The sequence below is a fragment of the Ranitomeya imitator genome, chromosome 2, assembly GCF_032444005.1.
Source record: "Ranitomeya imitator isolate aRanImi1 chromosome 2, aRanImi1.pri, whole genome shotgun sequence".
In the NCBI taxonomy this organism is placed as follows: domain Eukaryota; kingdom Metazoa; phylum Chordata; class Amphibia; order Anura; family Dendrobatidae; genus Ranitomeya; species Ranitomeya imitator.
The window spans coordinates 138,709,274-138,731,518 of record NC_091283.1 but is presented as its reverse complement, the minus strand read 5'-3'; positions in this window follow the sequence as shown (position 1 = coordinate 138,731,518).

Genomic DNA, 22,245 nt, shown 5'->3' with positions numbered 1-22,245 from the left:
TACTAAGCAGAACAAATAAGAAGATTTCGGGAGGCTATCAAGGAGAAAAGGCGCGGCAAACTGCGGGCTGGAGTGCTGTTTCACCAAGATAACGCGCCGGCTCACAAAGCTGCAGTTGCCATGGCTACCATTCAAGAAGCGGGCTTTGAACTGGTGGAACACCCCCCCTATTCGCCAGATCTAGACCCCAGTGACTTCTTTCTCTTTCCTCGGCTCAAGGCCATGCCCCGTGATGCAGCCGTCCAGTGGGCGTGTCATAATGGTTGCCATGGCGAAGATGATGTCTATGGTTTATATGGGCACGGAACTATGCGATGGAGGATGTGTGATGGGTATACGGGCATGGAACTATGGGATGGAGGATATGTATGATGGAAATATGGGCATGGGACTATGGGATGGAGGATAATCATTATAATTTGTTATAACTAACCACAGTTAGTTACTATGCCTGGGCAAAGCCGGGCTCTTCAGCTAGTTTTATTATAAACATGCCAATATAACAATAAAACTAGATACAAAACACGAAGATAAAGTGCACAAGGATGATGTATAGGATCATCGGTGCCAGACACCCCATCACAAAATACCCTTGAGAAAGCTACAAACCAAAAAGTGAAACGTACATTGGGGCTCTGTTGTATCCATTCCGGTGCCATCCACCCTGTCTATTATCTATAGGTAAGCGCTGTTTCATTCAAGTTTATTTGAGAACATCTGGTTATATTTACCTTTGCACCTTATTGAAATAACGTTTTCCATTTACCAGTATCTTGTGATGGGGTGCCTGGCATCGGTGATCCTATAAATCATCCTTATGCACTTCATCTTCGTGTTTTGTATCTAGTTATTTTGTTGTGTTGGCATGTTGATAATAAAATATTCTTTTTAACTGAATACTCCTATCTTCTCCATTTTCTAGGTATTTATTTAATACATTTGTATTTAGGGAGGCCACATCCTGTCTAGTGACACAGCTGTCCAGTGGGCATGGCGATGTAGTGGGTGCTACCTCACTACATACAATTGTATTGAGTGAGGCCACGCCCCGTGATGCGGCTGTCCAGTGGGCGTGGCCATTTAGATGGTACTGCCTCACTACATACACTTGTATTGAGCAAGGCCACGTCTAGTCTAGTGACGCAGCCATCCAGTGGGCGTGGCCATCCAGTCGATGGTGCCTCACTACATATACTTGTATTGATCGAGGCCACGCCCCATGATGCGCCCGTCCAGTGGAGTTGGCCATCTAGACGATGCTGCCTCACTACACACACTTGTATTGAGCAAGGCCGCGTCTCGTCTAGTGACGCAGCCATCCAGTGGGCATGGCGATCTAGTGGGTGCTACCTCACTACTCACACTTGTATTGAGCAAGGTCGCGTCTAGTCTAGTGATGCAGCCATCCAGTGGACGTGGCCATCTAGTCGATGCTGCCTCACTACACACACTTGTATTGAGCAAGGTCAGGACTCGTCTAGTGACGCAGCCATCCAGTGGGCATGGCGATCTAGTGGGTGCTACCTCACTACATACATTATGCCCCTGAAATCCCTTTTAGGTCATTCCTCATATAATGCTTTTAGCAAACTTGCTCACACTACAACTCTACTGTGACCTTGTGATTTTCCATTATGGGGCATCACACGATGCTTTACCTGCAACGCTCTGCTGACATATTCTCTTCTAGACGCAACGCTTTTTAGGTCAGAGTTCTCCTGGGATTCCATATCTGAGGAATTATGCTATAATATATTGTCAGTCAGGCTGAATCTCTATGTCATTCTGTGAAGCCAGAGCCTTTAGATGGGACATTATTGCCACCTGCACCTTTATCATCCTTAGATTATGGTGCTTTAATTACATTTTATTGAAATTATATTGCAACATACCATTAAGTCCAACGTTCTTTTTTAGCGTTACTTTGACATCTACATGCAATCCGTTCTCAGACTTTCTTTTAGACGTCCTCGTTGCTCTTCATGGATATGGCTAAGTGGAGGTGTTCTGAATTTGGGGGTTTTCTCTGACCTGTACAGGTCAAGGCTGTTTTACTGAATTGCTAGCCTGTCCTGAATGATATATGAGCTGCTTATAGAGCAGGAAATTAGGGATAAAGGAAGAAGCACCCACTGATTGATGTCTGAATGCTGGGCTTAGAGTGGCCGGTCCCTACTTATTCTTTCATACCGTTGTGAGAGCAGTGAGGGATTATACAGCAGGAATTCAAGCTATGTCCGCAGGTGTTCCCGCAGGGCTCTAGTCCTCCATGGCGCTCAGGGCCAGAAAAGAAAGGGGTAGTTTCCTGGATATTACCAGAAACACAAATATTACACTTGTGGTATCAGATATACACCTTTATACCACACATGTAAGTGAAATATGTCATATGTAGTGTTGAGCCACCTCCCTAGTGTTCGGGTTCGGTTCGTCGAACAGGAAGGTGTTCGCCGAACTGTTCGTTGAACGTTCGACGAACACCGTCGAACCCCATTGAAACCAAAGGCAGGCAAACACAAACACATACAAACACATGGAAAACACATAGAAAACACCTTAATAGGTGTCCAAAAGCTGACAAACTGCTCAGAAGATACAACAAACACATGGGAAAGTCACAACTACATATAGTCATGTGAAAAGAAAAGAGGTGGAGGAGTAAAAGGAGGAGGAGACACAGATATAGGCATGTCATGCCCTTCTAAAATCAAGAAAGGCTGGAGTAAAAATCTAAACTCACTCTACCAACACCCAGACGTCTTGACAAAAAAAATAAAAAAATAAATATCTTTAGGTAGAATGGCAGCGGGTCCATTCAGAACACTTTCCTTAGAAGACGTAGTGGTACCCCCATTGGGAGTTGTGCCAAAAAATGAACCCAATACATTCAGACTAATCCACCATTTGTCATATCCAAGGGGCAGGTCAGGAAACGACAACAGCGATGCGGAACCAAGTACAGTACTATGTACTGTACCTCCTTTGACGAGGAAATCAGGCGGGTCAAGAAGTTAAGGGGCACCCTAATGGCCAAAACAGACATTGAGGGAGCGTTTCGGTTACTACCTGTGCCTCCGAATAGTGTCCTCCCATTGGGCTGCCTCTGTGAAGGAGCCTACTACATAGATCGCTGTTTGCCCATGGGGTGCTCCACATCCTGCTCACTATTTGAGGCGTTTAGTTGCTTCCTTGAATGTGTTGTCATGGACGTTTGTAAGGCGGCACATATTATCCATTACCTCGACGACTTCTTATGTCTGGGCCCAAAAGATTCGCCACAGTGTGAAAACACGTGGTAGTCCACATGTGAGAAGGAGAGAGCTGGAGGGAGAGTGGACACCCCAGAGCTGAGGGGTTAGATTGAGAAAGAAAGAAGGCGGTGTAGCTTGCTTCATGGCTGGGGTACTCTGCTGAGTAGCAGAAATTGCTACTAGGCCCAAAAGGATTTTCTGGGCCAAATGCCGTTAAAAAATAGTACTTAGGTAAACAGGCGGTGTAGCTTGCTTCATGGGTGGGGTACGCTGCTGAGTAGCGCTAAAGTCTACTAGGCCCAAATGGATTTCCTGGGCTAGATGCCGTAAAAAAATAGTACTTAGGTAAATAGGCGGTGTAACTTGCTTCATGGGTGGGATACGCTGCTGAGTAGGACCAAATTCTACTAGGCCCAAAAGGATTTCCTGGGTCAAATGCCATTAAAAATAGTACTTAGGTAAACAGGCGGTGTAGCTTGCTTCATGGGTGGTGTACTGTGCTGAGTAGCACAAAATGCTATTAGGTACAAAACGATTTCCTGGGCTAGATGCAGTTAAAAATTTGTAATTAGATCAACAGGCGGTGTAACTTGCTTCATGGGTGGGGTACGCTGTTGAGTAGCACTAAATTCTACTAGGCCCAAAAGGACTTCCTGGACTAGATGCCGTTACAAAATAGTAGTTAGGTACACAGGCGGTGTAGCTTGCTTCATGGGTGGGGTACGCTGCTGAGTTGCACCAAATTCTACTAGGCCCAAAAGGATTTCCTGGGCCAGATGGCATTAAAAATAGTACTTAGGCAAACAGGCGGTGGGTGGCTGGGCTACTCTGCTGACAAGCAGACACTGAAGCTTCGGAGCAGACCTCTGAATCCCAGGCCATAGTATGAGTAAACAACTCTACAGACGACCCCACCCACCTGGAATTGACGATGGCAACGTCATGTAAAACTCAGCAAGGGGACTAAATAAAAGAGTCTCCATTTTTTCCACAAATTCGGCCTCAGACACCACTTAAGTGGCATCAATTTCGCCAGAGTTTTTTAAAACGGTTGGTGAAGTGATTTTCAAAAAACCTCAAGCCTTTAGTCTCCCCAAGATGACAAAGGGGTAGAAAAGTCCTTGCGGATCCAGGATTTGTTCATCTTGATGAACGTTAGTCTGTCTACATTGTCACTGTCTACATTGTCACTGGACAGCCGCATGCGCTTATCTGTCAGCACACCACCAGCAGCGCCGAAGACACATTCAGAGAGAACGCTGGCTGCCGGGTACGACAAGATTTCCAAGGTGTGAGTGGCGAGCTCAGGCCATTTTTCAAGATTGGAAGCCCAAAATGAGCAAGGGCCCAGCTCCACAGTCATGGCTTGGAGATACTCTTGTACCATCCTCTCTAGGCGATGGCTGTGCGTCAGACTTCTTGTCTCCTGTGGCCTTGCAAAGGATGGTCTAAAAAATCTTGAAACGATTGGAAAAAATTGCTGTTATCACCAGATACAATGTTACTGTTACAGTTTGAATGATGACTCAATAGTCCCACGCTTGGCAAGTTAGAACTCAGAGATTAACTACGTGCACCGCTGGTGGTTTGTGGAAAAGCAGATGTTAGATTCTGTAACAGTCTCTGCTGATACTCCTGCATGCGTGAATCCCTTTCTATGGCAGGAATTATTTCGCCAAATTTGCTTTTGTACCGGGGATCTAAGAGTGTGGCAACCAAGTAGTCGGCATTACTTCAGATTCTGACAATCCGAGGGTCATGTTGCAGGTAGTGCAGCAAGAAGGCACTCATGTGTCTTGCGTATCCAGGAGGACCAAGTCCTTGTTGTCTTGGTGGTGGCGAGGTGAGAATCATGCTTCCTTCATCTGCCCTCTCCACCCAACCTCGCACAACAGAAATTTGATCAAGGTCTCCCTCATCTTATGAGTCTTCCATGCCCAGCGCCAGTTCGTCCTCCACTTCTTCCTCGCCTCCTGCACCTTCCTCAACAGTTTGGCTGCTACCATGCGCACTCGGTAATCCCTCCCCCCAAGCCTCCAATGCCATCTGCCTTGGTTTTGCCAACCTTCTTGACCTTGGAGATATAATCCCTTCCGCATACGACTCCTCCTGTTCCTCCTCCTCCTCTTCTTGTTCCAGCACCTGACTCCGAACACTGTGTAAGGTGTGCTCCAGCATGTAAATCACCGGAATGGTCATGCTGATAATGGCATCGTCAGCACTAAACATCTTAGTTGTTATTTCAAAACTGTGCAGAAGGGTGCATAGGTCCCTGATCTGAGACCACTCCTGCAGCGTGATTTGCCCCAGCTCTTGATCTCGTTGGCCCAGGCTATACGTCATAACGTATTGCACCAGGGCTCGTTGGTGCTGCCACAGTCGCTGCAACATGTGCAGAGTTGAATTCCACTGTGTGGGCACATCGCATTTCAGCCGGAGAACTGGCAGGCCCAACGACTTCTGTAGAGATGCAAGTCGTCGAGCTGCGGGATGCGAACGGTGGAAGTGAGCACACAGCGACCGTGCCCTCTGCAGAAGCCCATCTAGTCCGGGATAGTGGGATAAAAATTGCTGGACAACCAGGTTCAAAACGTGAGCCATACAGGGCACGTGTGTGACATTGCCCCGGTGAAGGGCCGCACCCAGGTTTGCAGCATTGTCGCACACAGCCTTCCCTGGCTGCAAGTTGAGTGGAGACAACCATTGATGGACCTCGGTCTCCAGAGCTGACCACAACTCCTCTGCTGTGTGACTCACATTTCCCAGACATTTCAATGTAAACACTGCCTGATGCCGTTGAGCATAGTGAGGAGGTGTGCAGGATTCCTTCTGCGCAGTTACAACACGGGTGGCATTACCAGACAGGCTTTGGGAGCAGGTGGAGGACCGAGAGGAGGTTGAGGAGGCAGAAGCAGTGGAGGAACTTTTAGATACAGAGGATCGACGAGCAACTCGTGGGGATGGCAAGACTTGGACAGCAGCCCCTTCTCCTGATGTCACCGTAGTTACCCAGTGCCCAGTCACCGACATGTAACGCCCCTGTCTATGTCTACTCGTCCAAGTGTCTGTGGTGAAATTCACTCTGTCACACACAGAGTTTCTCAAGGAAGCGGTGATGTTGTGTGTGACATGCTGGTGTAGCGCAGGCACAGCTTTCTTTGAGAAGTAGTGGCGACTGGGCATCTGGTACTGGGGCACTGCGACGGACATAAGGTCTCGAAAATCCTGTGTGTCCACCAGGCGAAAAGGCAGAATTTCTGTAGCCAACAGCTTGCTGATGGAGAAATTCAACCTCTTATCTTTGTCATGGTTAGGAGGAAATGGTCTTTTACTTGTCCACATCTGAAGGACTGAGGGCTGGCTGCCATGCTTAGATGGAGTTGAGTAGCGTGTCCCCGGCAAACTGCTGGTCTGTGAGGAAGGTGCAGGTGGAGATGTTATGTTGCCTTGATCAAAATGTGGTGTCGATGTCGGCAAGCGCTCAACACCAGCAGGTGTTTCCACAAGCAAATGTCCTGACGACTTGCCAATCACACTGGCTGTTGCGGAAAAAGAGGTGGAAGGTCTTCATCCAAACCATGTGCGACTGCTGTCCCCACAGTCACAGAGGACATGGATGCACTTGATTAGGGCAGACGATTGTTGACCCGGGCCACTAGGCCGCATTGTAGCACAGTGAGCTTCCCACTGCAACTTATGCCTAATATCCATGTGACGGTTTATGCATGAAGTACTCAAGCTAGTGATTTTTTGGCCTCTACTGAGATTTTGTTGACAAATCTTATAGGCAACATGAGTTGGGTCATCCTTTGCGATGTCAAAAAATGCCCAGGCTATGCAAGGCTTAGAGCCCGTGCGACCTGAAGAGCCACCACGACTTCTGGTCTGAGGCACAGTTGGGGTTGAGGATGCAGTTGTTGACATGCTTCCAGTACTCCGTCTCTGTCCAGGAAGGCGCACCGTTACGTCATCTTCAGACTCATCACTAGCATCCTCCTCCACTTCCTCTGCTGACCTCATGGACTGGCGGACTGGGGGTTGACAGTAAGTGGGGTCTACAACCTCGTCATCATCATCCTGTGTGTTCTCACACCCGTCGTCCTCAGAGCCAACCTCTTCCTGCCCCGACCGAAAAGTCAAGTTTTTGTTCCAATCAGGTATCTCAGTCTCATCATCATCTTCCTCATTGTCTCCACCAACAGGAGTTATAGTTTGGGAACGAGGGTCTACATTATGTTTAGAAGCTTCTTCATGTGGGCCTGGATCCGACTCACAAAGATTCTGGGCATCAGTGCAGAACATTTCCTCATCTGGATTCACAGAAGCTCTGGAGCAGACCTCTGATTCCCAGGCTATAGTATGCGTAAACAGCTCTACAGACTCAACCATGTGTGTTACACCATGCTCAGATGGGCAGCTGGAGACTTGGGAGCTGTGAGGAAGCAAGTGCGATTGGGGTGACAACTCTTAGGACTGGAGTAGTTGTGATGTTGAAGTTGACATGGAGGAGAGCCCACTTGAACGAGCGGGTTAGTCTGCTGACGTGCAGACACTGCTCCTAGGCCCTAAACTATTAACTGGATTAGATGTTGTGAAAATAGAGATACACAGGCAGAATAGCTTGTTTCACAGGCGGGCTATTCTGCTGACGTGCAGACACTGCTCCTAGGCCCTAAACTATTAAGTGGATTAGATGCAGTGAAAATAGAGATACACAGGTGTTATAGTTTGTTTCACAGGCGGGCTATTCTGCTGACGTGCAGACACTGCTACTGGGCCCTAAACTATTAACTGGATTAGATGCAGTGAAAATACAGATACACAGGCGGTATAGTTTGTTTCACAGGCGGGCTACTCTGCTGACGTGCAGACACTGCTCCTAGGCCCTAAACTATTAAGTAGATTAGATGCAGTGAAAATAGAGATACACAGGCGGTATAGTTTGTTTCACAGGCGGGCTACTCTGCTGACGTGCAAACACTGCTCCTACGCCCTAAACTATTAAGTAGATTAGATGCAGTGAAAATAGAGATACACAGGCAGTATAGTTTGTTTCACAGGCAGGCTACTCTGCTGACGAGCAGACACTGCTCCTACGCCCTAAACTATTAAGTAGATTAGATGCAGTGAAAATAGAGATACACAGGCAGTATAGTTTGTTTCACAGGCGGGCTACTCTGCTGACGTGCAGACACTGCTCCTACGCCCTAAACTATTAAGTAGACTAGATGCAGTGAAAATAGAGATACACAGGCGGTGTAGTTTGTTTCACAGGCGGGCTACTATGCTGACGTGCAGACACTGCTCCTAGGCCCAAAACAATTAACTGGATTAGATGCAGTGAAAATAGAGATACACAGGCGGTGTAGTTAAGGCCCCTTCACATTAAGCGACGCTGCAGCGATACCGACAACGATCCGGATCGCTGCAGCGTCGCTGTTTGGTCGCTGGAGAGCTGTCACACAGACCGCTCTCCAGCGACCAACGATGCCGGTAACCAGGGTAAACATCGGGTAACTAAGCGCAGGGCCGCGCTTAGTAACCCGATGTTTACCCTGGTTACCTTCCTAAAAGTAAAAAAAACAAACAGTACATACTTACCTACCGCTGTCTGTCCCTCGGCGCTGTGCTCTGCTCTCCTCCTGCACTGGCTGTGTGAGCACAGCGCCGGAAAGCAGAGCGGTGACGTCACCGCTCTGCTTTCCGGCTGACCGACGCTCACACAGACAGTACAGGAGGAGTGCAGAGCACAGCGCTGGAGAACAAACAGCGTTAGGTAAGTATGTACTGTTTGTTTTTTTTACTTTTAGGAAGGTAACCAGGGTAAACATCGGGTTACTAAGCGCGGCCCTGCGCTTAGTTACCCGATGTTTACCCTGGTTACCAGTGAAGACATCGCTGGATCGGTGTCACACACGCCGATCCAGCGATGTCCACGGGAGATCCAGCGACGAAATAAAGTTCTGGACTTTCTTCAGCGACCACTGATCTCCCAGCAGGGGCCTGATCGTTGGTCGCTGTCACACAGAACGATTTTATTAACGATATCGTTGCTACGTCACAAAAAGCAACGATATCGTTAACAATATCGTTATTTGTGAAGGTACCTTTAGTTTCACAGGTGGGCTACTCAGATGACTATCAGACAATGCTACTATCCCAAAAGGATTGGCTGAGCTAGATTACACCAAATGCTGTGACAAACACTTGCACAGCACTGGCACAGACCTGCCTGGCAAACAGTGCTATGAACTGCTGTAACCTAACCTGAAAAGTGACATACACAGCCAGTGACACATGCCCTTGCTTGTGTGCATCACATGCACATTGCTGTGTGTGTGTGCACTGCTGATAGGCTGAGAGACTGCACCGCCTCACTGTAAATGCGGGAAAGAAAAAAAAATGGAGATCGGCGTTATTTCAGCACAGATCTATCCCCCCCTGCCCACTATACACTGAAAAAGTCTATTAACAATGATAAACAGTTTTAATGTACAAATCAAGTGAGGCTTTTGCTGAACGAACAGTTATCGAACAGAAACTCAAACAGCCGTATTTTAAGCAAATTGTTCGGGTTCGTCGAACGACTCGAACACCGCCCGAAACAGCTCGAGTTTGAGATTGGCGAACAGTTCGACTCGAACACCGCTCATCTCTAGTCATATGTCTACACTTACTGCTATGTGATATGGAGCTAATAAGCTGCGCTCTTATATGTTACAGAAATATCATCTACATTTAGAAACGTAATAGTCTAAATTACAAAAATCATAATTAATATATTACATAATTGTAACTATTATCATTATTATCATGAAATAATAGATACCTTGGGATATATATTTGCAGCTAGGAATCAGGCAGGTATTGAATGTATTAAAAGGGAATCTGTCACCAGGTTTTCACAATATTAAGTACGGCCACCACCTGTAAGGCCTCTTTTACAGCATTCTAGTAAGCTGTGTGTAATCCCCTCTGCACAGCACAAAAAAACTTTTATCATACCCCATACGGTGCGGTCCGATGGGCGTCATTGGTCTTGCTTCGGCGCCTCTTCTCTCATTGCAGTCGCCGTCCTCCTCCTTGCTTCATGTAGATGATGTGTCCTACATCATCCACCATGTCACCCAATTGTGCTCCTGCGCAGATGCACTTCAGTGTCCCCTGCCGAGGGCAGAGTAAAAATTGTAATGTGCATGTGTCGGGAAAGACCAAATAGCACAGATGACCCAGAAAAAAGACGATGCATCGGACCAAATCTCACTTTATGGGGGTAAAATAAAAGGTATGCAGAGAGGATTGGGGACTTATGTACAGCTTACTTAGAAGAGGCCTTACAGGTGGCGGCCATACTTAATATTGGGAATACCTGGTGACAGGTTCCTTTTAAAGGGGACCTGTCATCAGATTCTTGCTGCCTGAACCATGGGCAGCATGAATTAGACACTGACTGCATAATTGCTCCCTGGTATGTTTTACTCTGGAACACTGCAACATTTCAGGGTAAACCTACTGTGAAAATCTGGCTGGGAACTCAGTATCTCTGCCAATTAGTCGGAGGCATTTCCCTGCCCCAAACGTGGAAAAAGTGACAGCTCGGACTAGTCAGCTTAGACAAAAGGCCCCATCTGGTTTTTCAAACTTTGCTTACTCAGAAGTGCAGCAGTGTTTCAAAGTAAAACATAACTGGTTGCAATAATACAGCTGAGCTCGAATTCACGTTGCCCATGGTATGGGAAGCATTAACCTCATGACAGATTTCCTTTATTGTTGATCTATTCATCAATCCAATAAAGGGGACATTTAGAAAGCAAAGAGGAACTAAGATAGCCCCTCCAGAGAAGAGAAGCACTGAGGAGGTGTGGGCCTGTAGACACACTGATGGACTTAGTATATGAGCTGCTCTTAAAGCTTTCTTTATAAAGAAAAAAAAGCTCCATCTAGTAATGTCTGTGTTGAGCACTTTGCTGCAGATGATGTGTAATGTACTTGTGCTCAAATTGGAAGTGAACTCTCTAAGCCTCAGTATGACTGACATTGGGCAAACCAAGAAGCTAACCAAGAAGCTAAGTCCATAGCCATAGGTATTCCCTGGTACATTCCCTTTAACCTCTATAAAGGGAGCTCGACTTTGCTGCAAGGAATCTGCTGGCCATAGTCCCATGAGTAGTCTTAGATTGATGGTAATAGAGCAGTATACAGGAAATAGTCAAGGGCTAGCCAAAGGTTGACAACAGGTAGTCAATATGCAAGTGAAATGTCAAGAGAAATCTAGGTCAGGAGCATGCCAAAGTCAATGGCGGAGAAAAACTATAAGTAGGCAAGCCTCATTCCAATGGGTAAAGCAAGAGAAGCAGCAAAATACAAGATTAGGTACAATAGCAAACATAAAGTTCAATCACTAACAGGACCTGCAAGGAAAATGCCACCGACGACTTGTGGCTGGACACATCATGGCTGCCTACTGACAGCATTCAGGAGATCGGTGCGCAGTAATCCCTGTGTAAGTAAAGCGACAAGCAGAAATTACATCTACCAATTGTTTCACCGACAATGATCATTTTTATTGTCGCGCAATAATTAAAGATCATCTTACATTTTACTATTTACTTTCAACAGAGCATCTTGTCCTGATTCTGAACAGTATCTTTAAAGATATAATTTGACCAAATTCTGCATTAAGTTTGCAGACGTCGCCCTCTACTTACCTTGTACAGCTTGTTAGCCAACCAGGTGACATCTATGTAACCCCATGTATCAGGAGTGCCTACAATATCTGCACGGCCAAAACCGGGCAACCTCCCTGCCCCAGACTCCGGGAACTATGAGGATTTTTGAACTTTTCTCTCCACTATAGAGTAACTCATAAGAGAAAGAGAAAACACTAGCGCTCACTCTCCTTCTCTCTCTCACTTTCTATTTTACTCCTCCTTTTCTCACTCTCTTTCTCTCTCTCACTTTCTATTTTACTCCTCCTTTTCTTACTCTCTTTCTCTCTCCTGCAATCTCAGGCTCTCTTCTCTCTTTACCTTTCTCCTTCTCCATTCATCTCCTCTTTCTCCTCTCTTGCGTTCTGTCTCTAATCTACTCTCTCTCTCCATTTTCCTTTTTTTTCTCTCTCTCTCCTCTCTATTTCTTTCTTTCTCCTTCCATCTCCAGCTCTCTCCTCTCTCTGTCTCTTGCTCTTTATCTCTTCTCTATCGCCTTATGTCACTATCTCTCTTTTCCTTCTCACTCTTTCACTCTCTTTCTATTGTTAGCTTTCTTTTCTCTCTGTCTCTTTCTCCTTCTGTTTTTCTCTCTACAGTATATATCTCTCCTCTCTCTGCTTGTCTCTGTATCTATCTCCTCCCTTTCTCTTTTCTCGCTGTCTCTTTCTCCTTTTCTCTGTATCTCTCATACTCTCTATATCTCTTTTCTTCTCCCACTCTCTTCCCCTCTATATCTTTCTCCTCCCTCTCCCACTTCTCTATCTTTCTTTCTCCTTCTCATTTCTTCTGCGAATTGAGATACTGATTTGGCTTATATCCTAAGTCATATTGCAAGACTCGTTAAAGGGTTGATTGTGACTTGTAGACCACTACTTCCAATAAGTGGCGCTATAGAGTTCAAGTCCTCTTTTTCTCTGAAGAGGCAATATGCATATTACATTTCCCAGAGGAGCATTGCACAGCGAATAGGCCTTCTTACCTTGACAAGCCAGATCTGGTATTTCACTCTCCACAAGGAGAAACTTTACCTCTTAGTCCTCAGTCCAGAGCCTCCGACCTAGCCAAATCAGTTCTCATTATTTGCAAAGACAAGGGCCAACAGCCCGAAACACCGTGTCTGCGAATTGAGATACTGATTTGGCTCTTATCCTAAGTCATATTGCACGACTCGTTAAAGGGTTGATTGTGACTTGTAGGATCGCTACTTCCAACAGGTGGCGCTGTAGGGTTCAAGTCCTCTTTTTCTCTGAAGAGGCAATTTGCATATTCTCTTTCTCCTTCTCTCTCTGTTTTTCTCTCTTCTCTCTATATTTTTCTTCTCTCTCTCGCTTTCCCTCTCTCTATCGTTTCCTTCCCCTACCTTTCTCTATATCCTTTTTTTTATCTCTCTATTCTTCTTTCTCTTCTCTCTACAGTGGGTACGGAAAGTATTCAGACCCCTGTAAATTTTTCACTCTTTGTTTTATTGCAGCCATTTGGTAAATTCAAAAAAGTTCATTGTTTTCTCATTAATGTACACTCTGCACCCCATCTTGACTGAAAAAAAACAGAAATGTAGTACTTTGTGCAAATTTAATAAAAAAAGAAAAACTGAAATATCACATGGTTATAAGTATTCAGACCCTTTGCTCAGTATTGGGTAGAAGCACCTTTTGAGCTTGTACAGCCATGAGTCTTCTTGGGAACGATGCAACAAGTTTTTCACACCTGGATTTGGGGATCCTCGGCCATTCTTCCTTGCCGATCCTCTCCAGTTCCGTCAGGTTGGATGGTGAACATTGGTGGACAGCCATTTTCAGGTCTCTCCAGAGATGCTCAATTGAGTTTAGGTCAGGGCTATGGCTGGGCCAGTCAAGAATGGCAACAGAGTTTCTTCAGTCAAGATGGGGTGCAGAGTGTACATTTATGTGGAAATTTTTATTTTTTCATTTACCAAATGGCTGCACTGAAACAAAGACTGAAAAATGTAAAGGGGTCTGAATCCTTTCCGTACCCACTGTATATCTCTCTTCTCCCTCTCTCTTTTCCCCCTATATATTTATCCTCCTTCCCCCTCACTCTTCTCTGTCCTTTTCCTTCTCTTTTTCTCTCTATATCTCTCCTCCCTCTTTGCTTCTCTCTTGTCTATCTATATCTCTCTTCTTCTCCCTCTCTCGTTCCCTTACTCCTTCTCTTTCTCCTTCTCTCTGTCCCATAATCATATATTTTTCTGCAGTACATGAGCTTTTAATTGATAAAAAAAAGTGAGACGTAAGATGGAATTATTGGATAATAAAGCACATTTCATGGCTTTTGACAATTTAACCTCTTCCCTGCAGGAGACGTTGGCAGCACATGGCAGAGTAATCAGCGCCCGTCTCAGTTGGTCGTGAAGGAGTTTAGTATCAGTCCTTCACAGGCTGGAGCATTTATTAGTAATAAAAAGAAATCACAGCAATGAAATGTTTGCCAGGAAATGTCACGAGCCGTTAATGAAACGACCCCCCGTGGGTAACCGTCCCGGTGACATGAAGGAATAAACCGCCTCGTTTAATACATTGTTTCAATTGCTCCGTTTAAAATGAAGCGTGTAATTACTCCTGCAACGCTGCAGATCCATTAAGTGCCATCCCCAAAACCATCAGGCATCTCCTTAGGGATTGGCACAGACATCGCCATGGTTACCGAGTGTCCAAAGCTTTATTCATATGCTTAATTAATAAGCTTGTTTTACCGGCCTATTGTGAGAGATTATGGGATGTAATGCCGTCCATTACCCAAGTGAGAGCAACTGATTCCTATGAAACCTGGGAGTCCAAATCCTGTTTTTTTTATTAAATGCTTTCACTATTGGTAGAAGACAGAAACATAGAACAGAAACGTGTCTCCTCCATCATAATCCGTAATATTGGGGTATAAAAAACAGGACACGATCCCTGAGTAACATTGTGGGCAGCAGGTAAAGCTGAGCAGGTTCTACTCTGAAACACGTTGCAAAAAATTTGAGGATTTTTAAGTTACCAGTCAGACTAACCTTTGTCAGTGGCAGCACCCGGGATCCACCGTACCCCTCTCTCCTTTAATCCTTAATATTGGGAATCAATATCAGTAGAAGGATCAGTGGACGAATTGTAATAATAATAGATACTCACAGGAGTAATTGGGAGTTAAAAGCCCCGACTCATATTTGTTACCCCTAAATAGCTAAAAAGAGCTTGTTCCACAGTAATGGGCCAACCAAAATATCTGAACCAAGAACGGCTAAATAAAGGCAAAGACTAGAGTTTTGCAGCCACTTAATTCCTCATAGCACAATATTACAGATAGAAGAATATTTAGAATTGAGAGTCCTCAGTGGTTGATTACAGATAAAAATTAGAAATCTTGCCATTTTCACACTGACCACTGGGCTTTTTTAGGGTTTATACTCATCTGTGTATAAATCAGACAAATACAATCCTATAAAAAAAATGAATTGCACTGGCGTCCGTGTTCCTTCCCTTCCCTAACACAAGCCCTAGCTCGCCCTGTTCCACAGATTACATCAGATGGTGAAGACGCCGGGGCCACGTGCCTTGCCTTAGGTCCTGAATCCTCCCTCAGTCTGTACTCTTCCCCCACATAGGAAAGAGGGGAGTAGTAGTGTACTATAATACACCAACCAGACTAACAAGGTAATACGAACAAGTATAAAGGAAAATACCAATCATACAAATACACTCACACACACATAACAGAGGAATGCACTAGGGAGTGGAAGATGGGGTAAAACCAAAGTAGAAGAAGGAAGGGAATTAGCACACATCAAAAACCTAGCAACAGTCTCAGATAAATCCACCAAATGCCTTCTCAAACAACAACCACAAACCACCATCTCCTAACCATACAGCATAAGCTAGCACTGACAACGAGTGCTAGACAGGGCCCAGATTATATAGGAGATTGGAGTGGCTAACAGTGCACAGCAGAGAGCCTTAATGGAGGAAAGCTTCCAGGAGCTCTCAACTGAGCAGATTAACCCCTGCACTGCTAAAATAAACCTGCACCATTTAATATGAAGGTGAAGTGCTTCTAATCAGTGCATGAATAGGAGAACTGAGATGCTGTGGTCTGTTGGCTCCTCTCTGTTGCAGTAAACCTGTGACATTGGATGAAAAAAAAATGCAACGTCAATAGGTGCGAGAAAAAAACAGACGGCACACAGACCATACGTATGCTGTCCGATTTTTAGTGATACATTACCATTCTGTAGCATAGAACACTGTAAATGGTCCTGTAAATGATTGTAAAATAATAGTTGCAGGGAAAAAAAGCAATACAAATGCATGTCATACGAATGTTAGGCGAGTGTCAAAATGTATTGTACTCGCATGACATCTGTCCTACTTTTCAGGAACAACATGGGAGCGATTTTATTAACGCAGATGAGTGTGAACCCTTAGACTCTAACTTCTTACTGTTTCAGGAAATCCACATGTACATTAACTTCAATAAACAAGCTGCCATCCAATCTCTTGTATTGAAGCAGCTAATGAACAAAGTTCAATGTGAAGGGAGGGGGAGCAGGTGAGCTGTGAAATCACCTATTGTGATTGGTGGATCCTGTGTGATCAGCTGTGTATAGAGGTGTTACCTGTCATTGTAATCCTGCCTCTTATGAAAGTATGAAAATATCAAGATTACTAATTTTTTTATATTAATGAAAATCATATTAACTGAGAAATAAACAACATTTTTTAAATACATGTGACATAGAGACCTTATTTAAACAAGTCATTTTCTGATGATGCCTTCTTTTTACAAACAAATTCACAAGACTGTTTTCTTCTCATCTGTAAAAACGGACTGATTTTCGGCAGTAAGCATGATCTGATATAATCCTTTTTTTATTTTTTTTTTACCAATCTGTGTGACATCCATGTTACTTGTATGAGAAATAAAACCTTAAAAGAGGTTTCCCATCTTCTTCCCACATTAATGAACAGCACGCAAGTGACATCTGTGAGCAGTGGTGTAACTTGGAGCTTGAGGGCCCCAATGCAAAAGCTGCAATGGACCCCCCCAATTATTTTACGTCTATAATAGTAATAGTCTTTTCAAATGGTCCAAAAGATCTTTGGGGGCCCTTAGGCCTACACCTATTATAGTAACACCCCTGTCTATGTGCTGCCTCTTTCTATGATGGACCCATTGATTTCATTTGGCAAGTTTTGAGCTTCAAATAAGGCAAAACTAAGACAAGTCTGAGTTCATTATTATTTTTTGCAGACGACCTATCTGCCGAAAAAATGAAACAGACCCATAGACATAAAAAAATGTTTCAATGGGCACTATGATAGCTCAGTGGCTAGCACTGTAAGGTCACATTCACACTATCGGTATTTAGTCAGTATTTTACATCAGTATTTGTAAGCCAAAACCAGGAGCGGAACAATCAGAGAAAAAGTATAATAGAGCCAAAATCAGGAGTTGGACAATCGGAGGAAAAAGGATAATAGAGCCAAAATCAGGGGTTGGACAATCGGAGGAAAAGGATAATAGAGCCAAAATCAGGAGTTGGACAATCGGAGGAAAAGCATAATAGAGCCCAAATCAAGAGGAGTGGGACAATCGGAGGAAAAGTATAATAGAGCCAAAATCAGAAGTGGGACAATCGGAGGAAAAGCATAATAGAGCCCAAATCAGGAGGAGTGGGACAATCGGAGGAAAAGTAAAATAGAGCCAAAATCAGGAGTTGCACAATCGGAGGAAAAGCATAATAGAGCCAAAATCAGGAGTGGGACAATCGGAGGAAAAGTAAAATAGAGCCAAAATCAGGAGGAGTGGGACAATCGGAGGAAAAGTAAAATAGAGCCAAAATCAGGAGTGGGACAATCGGAGGAAAAGCATAATAGAGCCCAAATCAGGAGGAGTGGGACAATCGGAGGAAAAGTAAAATAGAGCCAAAATCAGGAGTGGGACAATCGGAGGAAAAACATAATAAAGTCAAAATCAAGAGTGGGACAATCGGAGGAAAAGCATAATAGAGTCAAAATCAAGAGTGGGACAATCGGAGGAAAAACATAATAGAGTCAAAATCAAGAGTGGGACAATCGGAGGAAAAGCATAATAGAGTCAAAATCAAGAGTGGGACAATCGGAGGAAAAGTATAATAGAAACAGGTCAATTCCCCTCATCCCATCCACCCTGCTCCCCCAAAAACAACACCTCCCACGTTCCAAAGACATACCGATAGGGAATTTACATTGCGAGCCCCAATGGGGACAGTGATGATAACGTCTGTAATGCTCTGCAGAATATAATAGCATTATATAGTCATACGTGATAATTATAAGGCTTAACAGTGATTCAATTTATATGAAGAACATATTTTTTCTTTTAATATTCCCAATTAAAGCAGAAAAACATAAAAAGCTCACCAAAGAGAAATTCAATCAATATACTGCTCGAAAAGGTCAAGGTTGTCTTAGGCTTAGCCTTACTTACTGAGACTGGTAGGAGTGTAATAAAATAGTGAACGGCAATCTGGTGTCAAACCTCAATTCCACTTGCCTTTTTTTCTGAATTCACCTTAAATAAAGTATTTTTTTAACCTCTGGGTAACACGGAGCAGTTCCCCTCTTAGCTCCTAATAAGTGTGGCCTGTGAATTCTGTGGTTTCATTATTGAGATTTTCATCACTCCAGTTTTATTACCTTAATTTACCAATCTATTAAATCTTCATTTATGAGCCAGCTGTTTAGAAAACTTAAGGGTGGGTGTTACATGGTTAAGTGTTTTTATTCTGTTGCAGCTCCGAGTTGATGTTGTTAAATTGGTCTTGAGAAAGTAAAATGTTATTTTCTTTTTATTTCAATAATACTTGTAAAATCAAAGAGGTGTTCAATGACTATAGGAGAAAAGCTACCCTTAGCCTTTATTATAGGAGGCAATGTTATGTTACTAAAAACGACTTAATGAATTACCAACAGATCACCGCAAGCTACAATATATTATATGTAATTTAATGGGCAGGGATAAATAATACCATCTGCATGTAAAACTATGGAAGCTTATAGGTAACCATCTCCCATTATTATACTATTAAGTTATGGTCGGAATTTAGGAATTTTTATTGGACCCGAGTAAGTCGTTTCATTTCTGTTATGTTCTATAGAGAGGCAGAGATTTCATTAGGTTCTATAGTTGAATAAGAAGCAAGGTCAGAGAGTCAAAATTGTATTTTTCTCTACAAAGCAGATTTTTTCTAATAAGGTTAAGTTCCCACGATGAGTTTTTGACTCTGGATTAAAAAAAATGCGTCGTCTTAGGCTCCGCACCCACCTTGAGCTTTTCGTGCATTTTTGATGTTGCACAATTTCTGCCCCTATTATGTAAATTAGGTTACTTGCAGTTTTTCAATGCATTTTTGTGCATGGTTTTTACCACGCGTTTTGATCCCATTTTTGATTTTGCATTTTTTTGTTTCTGTTTGATGTATTATGCTTTAAATAAAGCTGCTTTGTTAAAACCATGCAACATTATTGCTGTATGTCAAAGGTTTCAACTCCCAGACTCTTCTGTCTCTCTGAAGTTTGAAGTTACTTTTAAAAACTAATATATTCATGCGACATGGATTTATGTAATTCTACTTGAAAAATATATATCTTGGTACCGTGTTAGCCAGTAGATAGAAAAATATGTAGAATTGAGAGTCCTCAGTGGTTGATACCTTTTAATGGCTAACTGAAAAGATGGTAACAAATTGCAAGCTTTCGAGACTACTCAGGTCTCTTCATCAGGCAAAGACTAAAAGAAATTCTGAAGAATCACATATTTATGCACAACATAGCATAGAAATAAAAAAGGGAAAAACCATGGATAAGACAGGTGACATGAAGCAGAATTACCATGAGTGATAAACAGTTATGTCCATAAATATTGGGACAGTTCTTAGATAAGGAATGTTTTATTGTCCTCTGATTAGGGTCTGGTTCTGTTGTGATGACCCCTCGTAGCCTGAGGGGCAAGTTCCTTAGTTGATGTAAAAAGACATAAATCCATGCGACACATTCATTCCTGCATTAAGACTGTCAAAGGTCGTCATCAGTTTATATTCCCAGACTCTTCTGTCTCTCTTAGATTTGAAGCTACCTTTTAACACAAGTAATTTCATGTCCATAATGTTATGATTTGGAGATAAAAATGTATTGCCACAGGTAGATACGTTCTTTTTTCTCTTATTGTGTGGCGGTGAGAATTAATTCTTGTTCTAAGCTTTTGCCCTGTCTCCCCCACATACAGACCCCCAGTTGGACATTTAGTACAAATAATTAGGTACACCACATTAGAAGTGACGCAGCTGAAAGTACCCGGCATCTTGTAGTCCTGATGTGAATTGGGGATCTTTATCTTGTCTGTGGTCATTATAAATGGACAGGTTTTACATTTTTTCTGATTGCAAGGAAAGGTACCTGCAGATGTTGGAGAGGATAGGGAGCTCTTGACAATGATGCTTCTTAGATTTGGGGGCTCCCTAAAACACAGTAGTGGGGGGTCTGGAAAAATGGATTGTAAGCGGGCATCCTTTTGCAGTAAAGGTTGTAATTTCCATGCAGCTCCCCCTAGCACCTATTTGGATTGTAGGTAACTACTAGAGGCACCCAGTTATTTTCTTTCTGTCGGGTTTGGGAAGATCTAGCGCTGTATTAAATAAATATATATATATATATATATATATATATATATATATATGTCTCACGGACATATATATATATATACAGTAGGGCAAAAAAGTATTTAGTCAGTCAGCAATGGTGCAAGTTCCACCACTTAAAAAGATGAGAGGCGTCTATAAATTACATTTTACATTTACATCATAGGTAGACCTCAACTATGGGAGACAAACTGAGAAAAAAAAATCCAGAAAATCACATTGTCTGTTTTTTTATCATTTTATTTGCATATTATGGTGGAAAATAAGTATTTGGTCAGAAACAAACAATCAAGATTTCTGGCTCTCACAGACCTGTAACTTCTTCTTTAAGAGTCTCCTCTTTCCTCCACTCATTACCTGTAGTAATGGCACCTGTTTAAACTTGTTATCAGTATAAAAAGACACCTGTGCACACCCTCAAACAGTCTGACTCCAAACTCCATTATGGTGAAGACCAAAGAGCTGTCAAAGGACACCAGAAACAAAATTGTAGCCCTGCACCAGGCTGGGAAGACTGAATCTGCAATAGCCAACCAGCTTGGAGTGAAGAAATCAACAGTGGGAGCAATAATTAGAAAATGGAAGACATACAAGACCACTGATAATCTCCCTCGATCTGGGGCTCCACGCAAAATCCCACCCCGTGGGGTCAGAATGATCACAAGAACGGTGAGCAAAAATCCCAGAACCACGCGGGGGGACCTAGTGAATGAACTGTAGAGAACTGGGACCAATGTAACAAGGCCTACCATAAGTAACACACTACGCCACCATGGACTCAGATCCTGCAGTGCCAGACGTGTCCCACTGCTTAAGCCAGTACATGTCCGGGCCCGTCTGAAGTTTGCTGGAGAGCATTTGGATGATCCAGAGGAGTTTTGGGAGAATGTCCTATGGTCTGATGAAACCAAACTGGAACTGTTTGGTAGAAACACAACTTGTCGTGTTTGGAGGAAAAAGAATACTGAGTTGCATCCATCAAACACCATACCTACTGTAAAGCATGGTGGTGGAAACATCATGCTTTGGGGCTGTTTCTCTGTAAAGGGGCCAGGACGACTGATCCGGGTACATGAAAGAATGAATGGGGCCATGTATCGTGAGATTTTGATTGCAAACCTCCTTCCATCAGCAAGGGCATTGAAGATGAAACGTGGCTGGGTCTTTCAACATGACAATGATCCAAAGCACACCGCCAGGGCAACGAAGGAGTGGCTTCGTAAGAAGCATTTCAAGGTCCTGGAGTGGCCTAGCCAGTCTCCAGATCTCAACCCTATAGAAAACCTTTGGAGGGAGTTGAAAGTCCGTGTTGCCAAGCGAAAAGCCAAAAACATCACTGCTCTAGAGGAGATCTGCATGGAGGAATGGGCCAACATACCAACAACAGTGTGTGCCAACCTTGTAAAGACTTACAGAAAACGTTTGACCTCTGTCAGTGCCAACAAAGGATATATTACAAAGTATTGAGATGAAATTTTGTTTCTGACCAAATACTTATTTTCCACCATAATATGCAAATAAAATGTTAAAAAAACCGACAATGTGATTTTCTGGATATTTTTTTTTCTCAGTTTGTCTCCCATAGTTGAGGTCTACCTATGATGTAAAT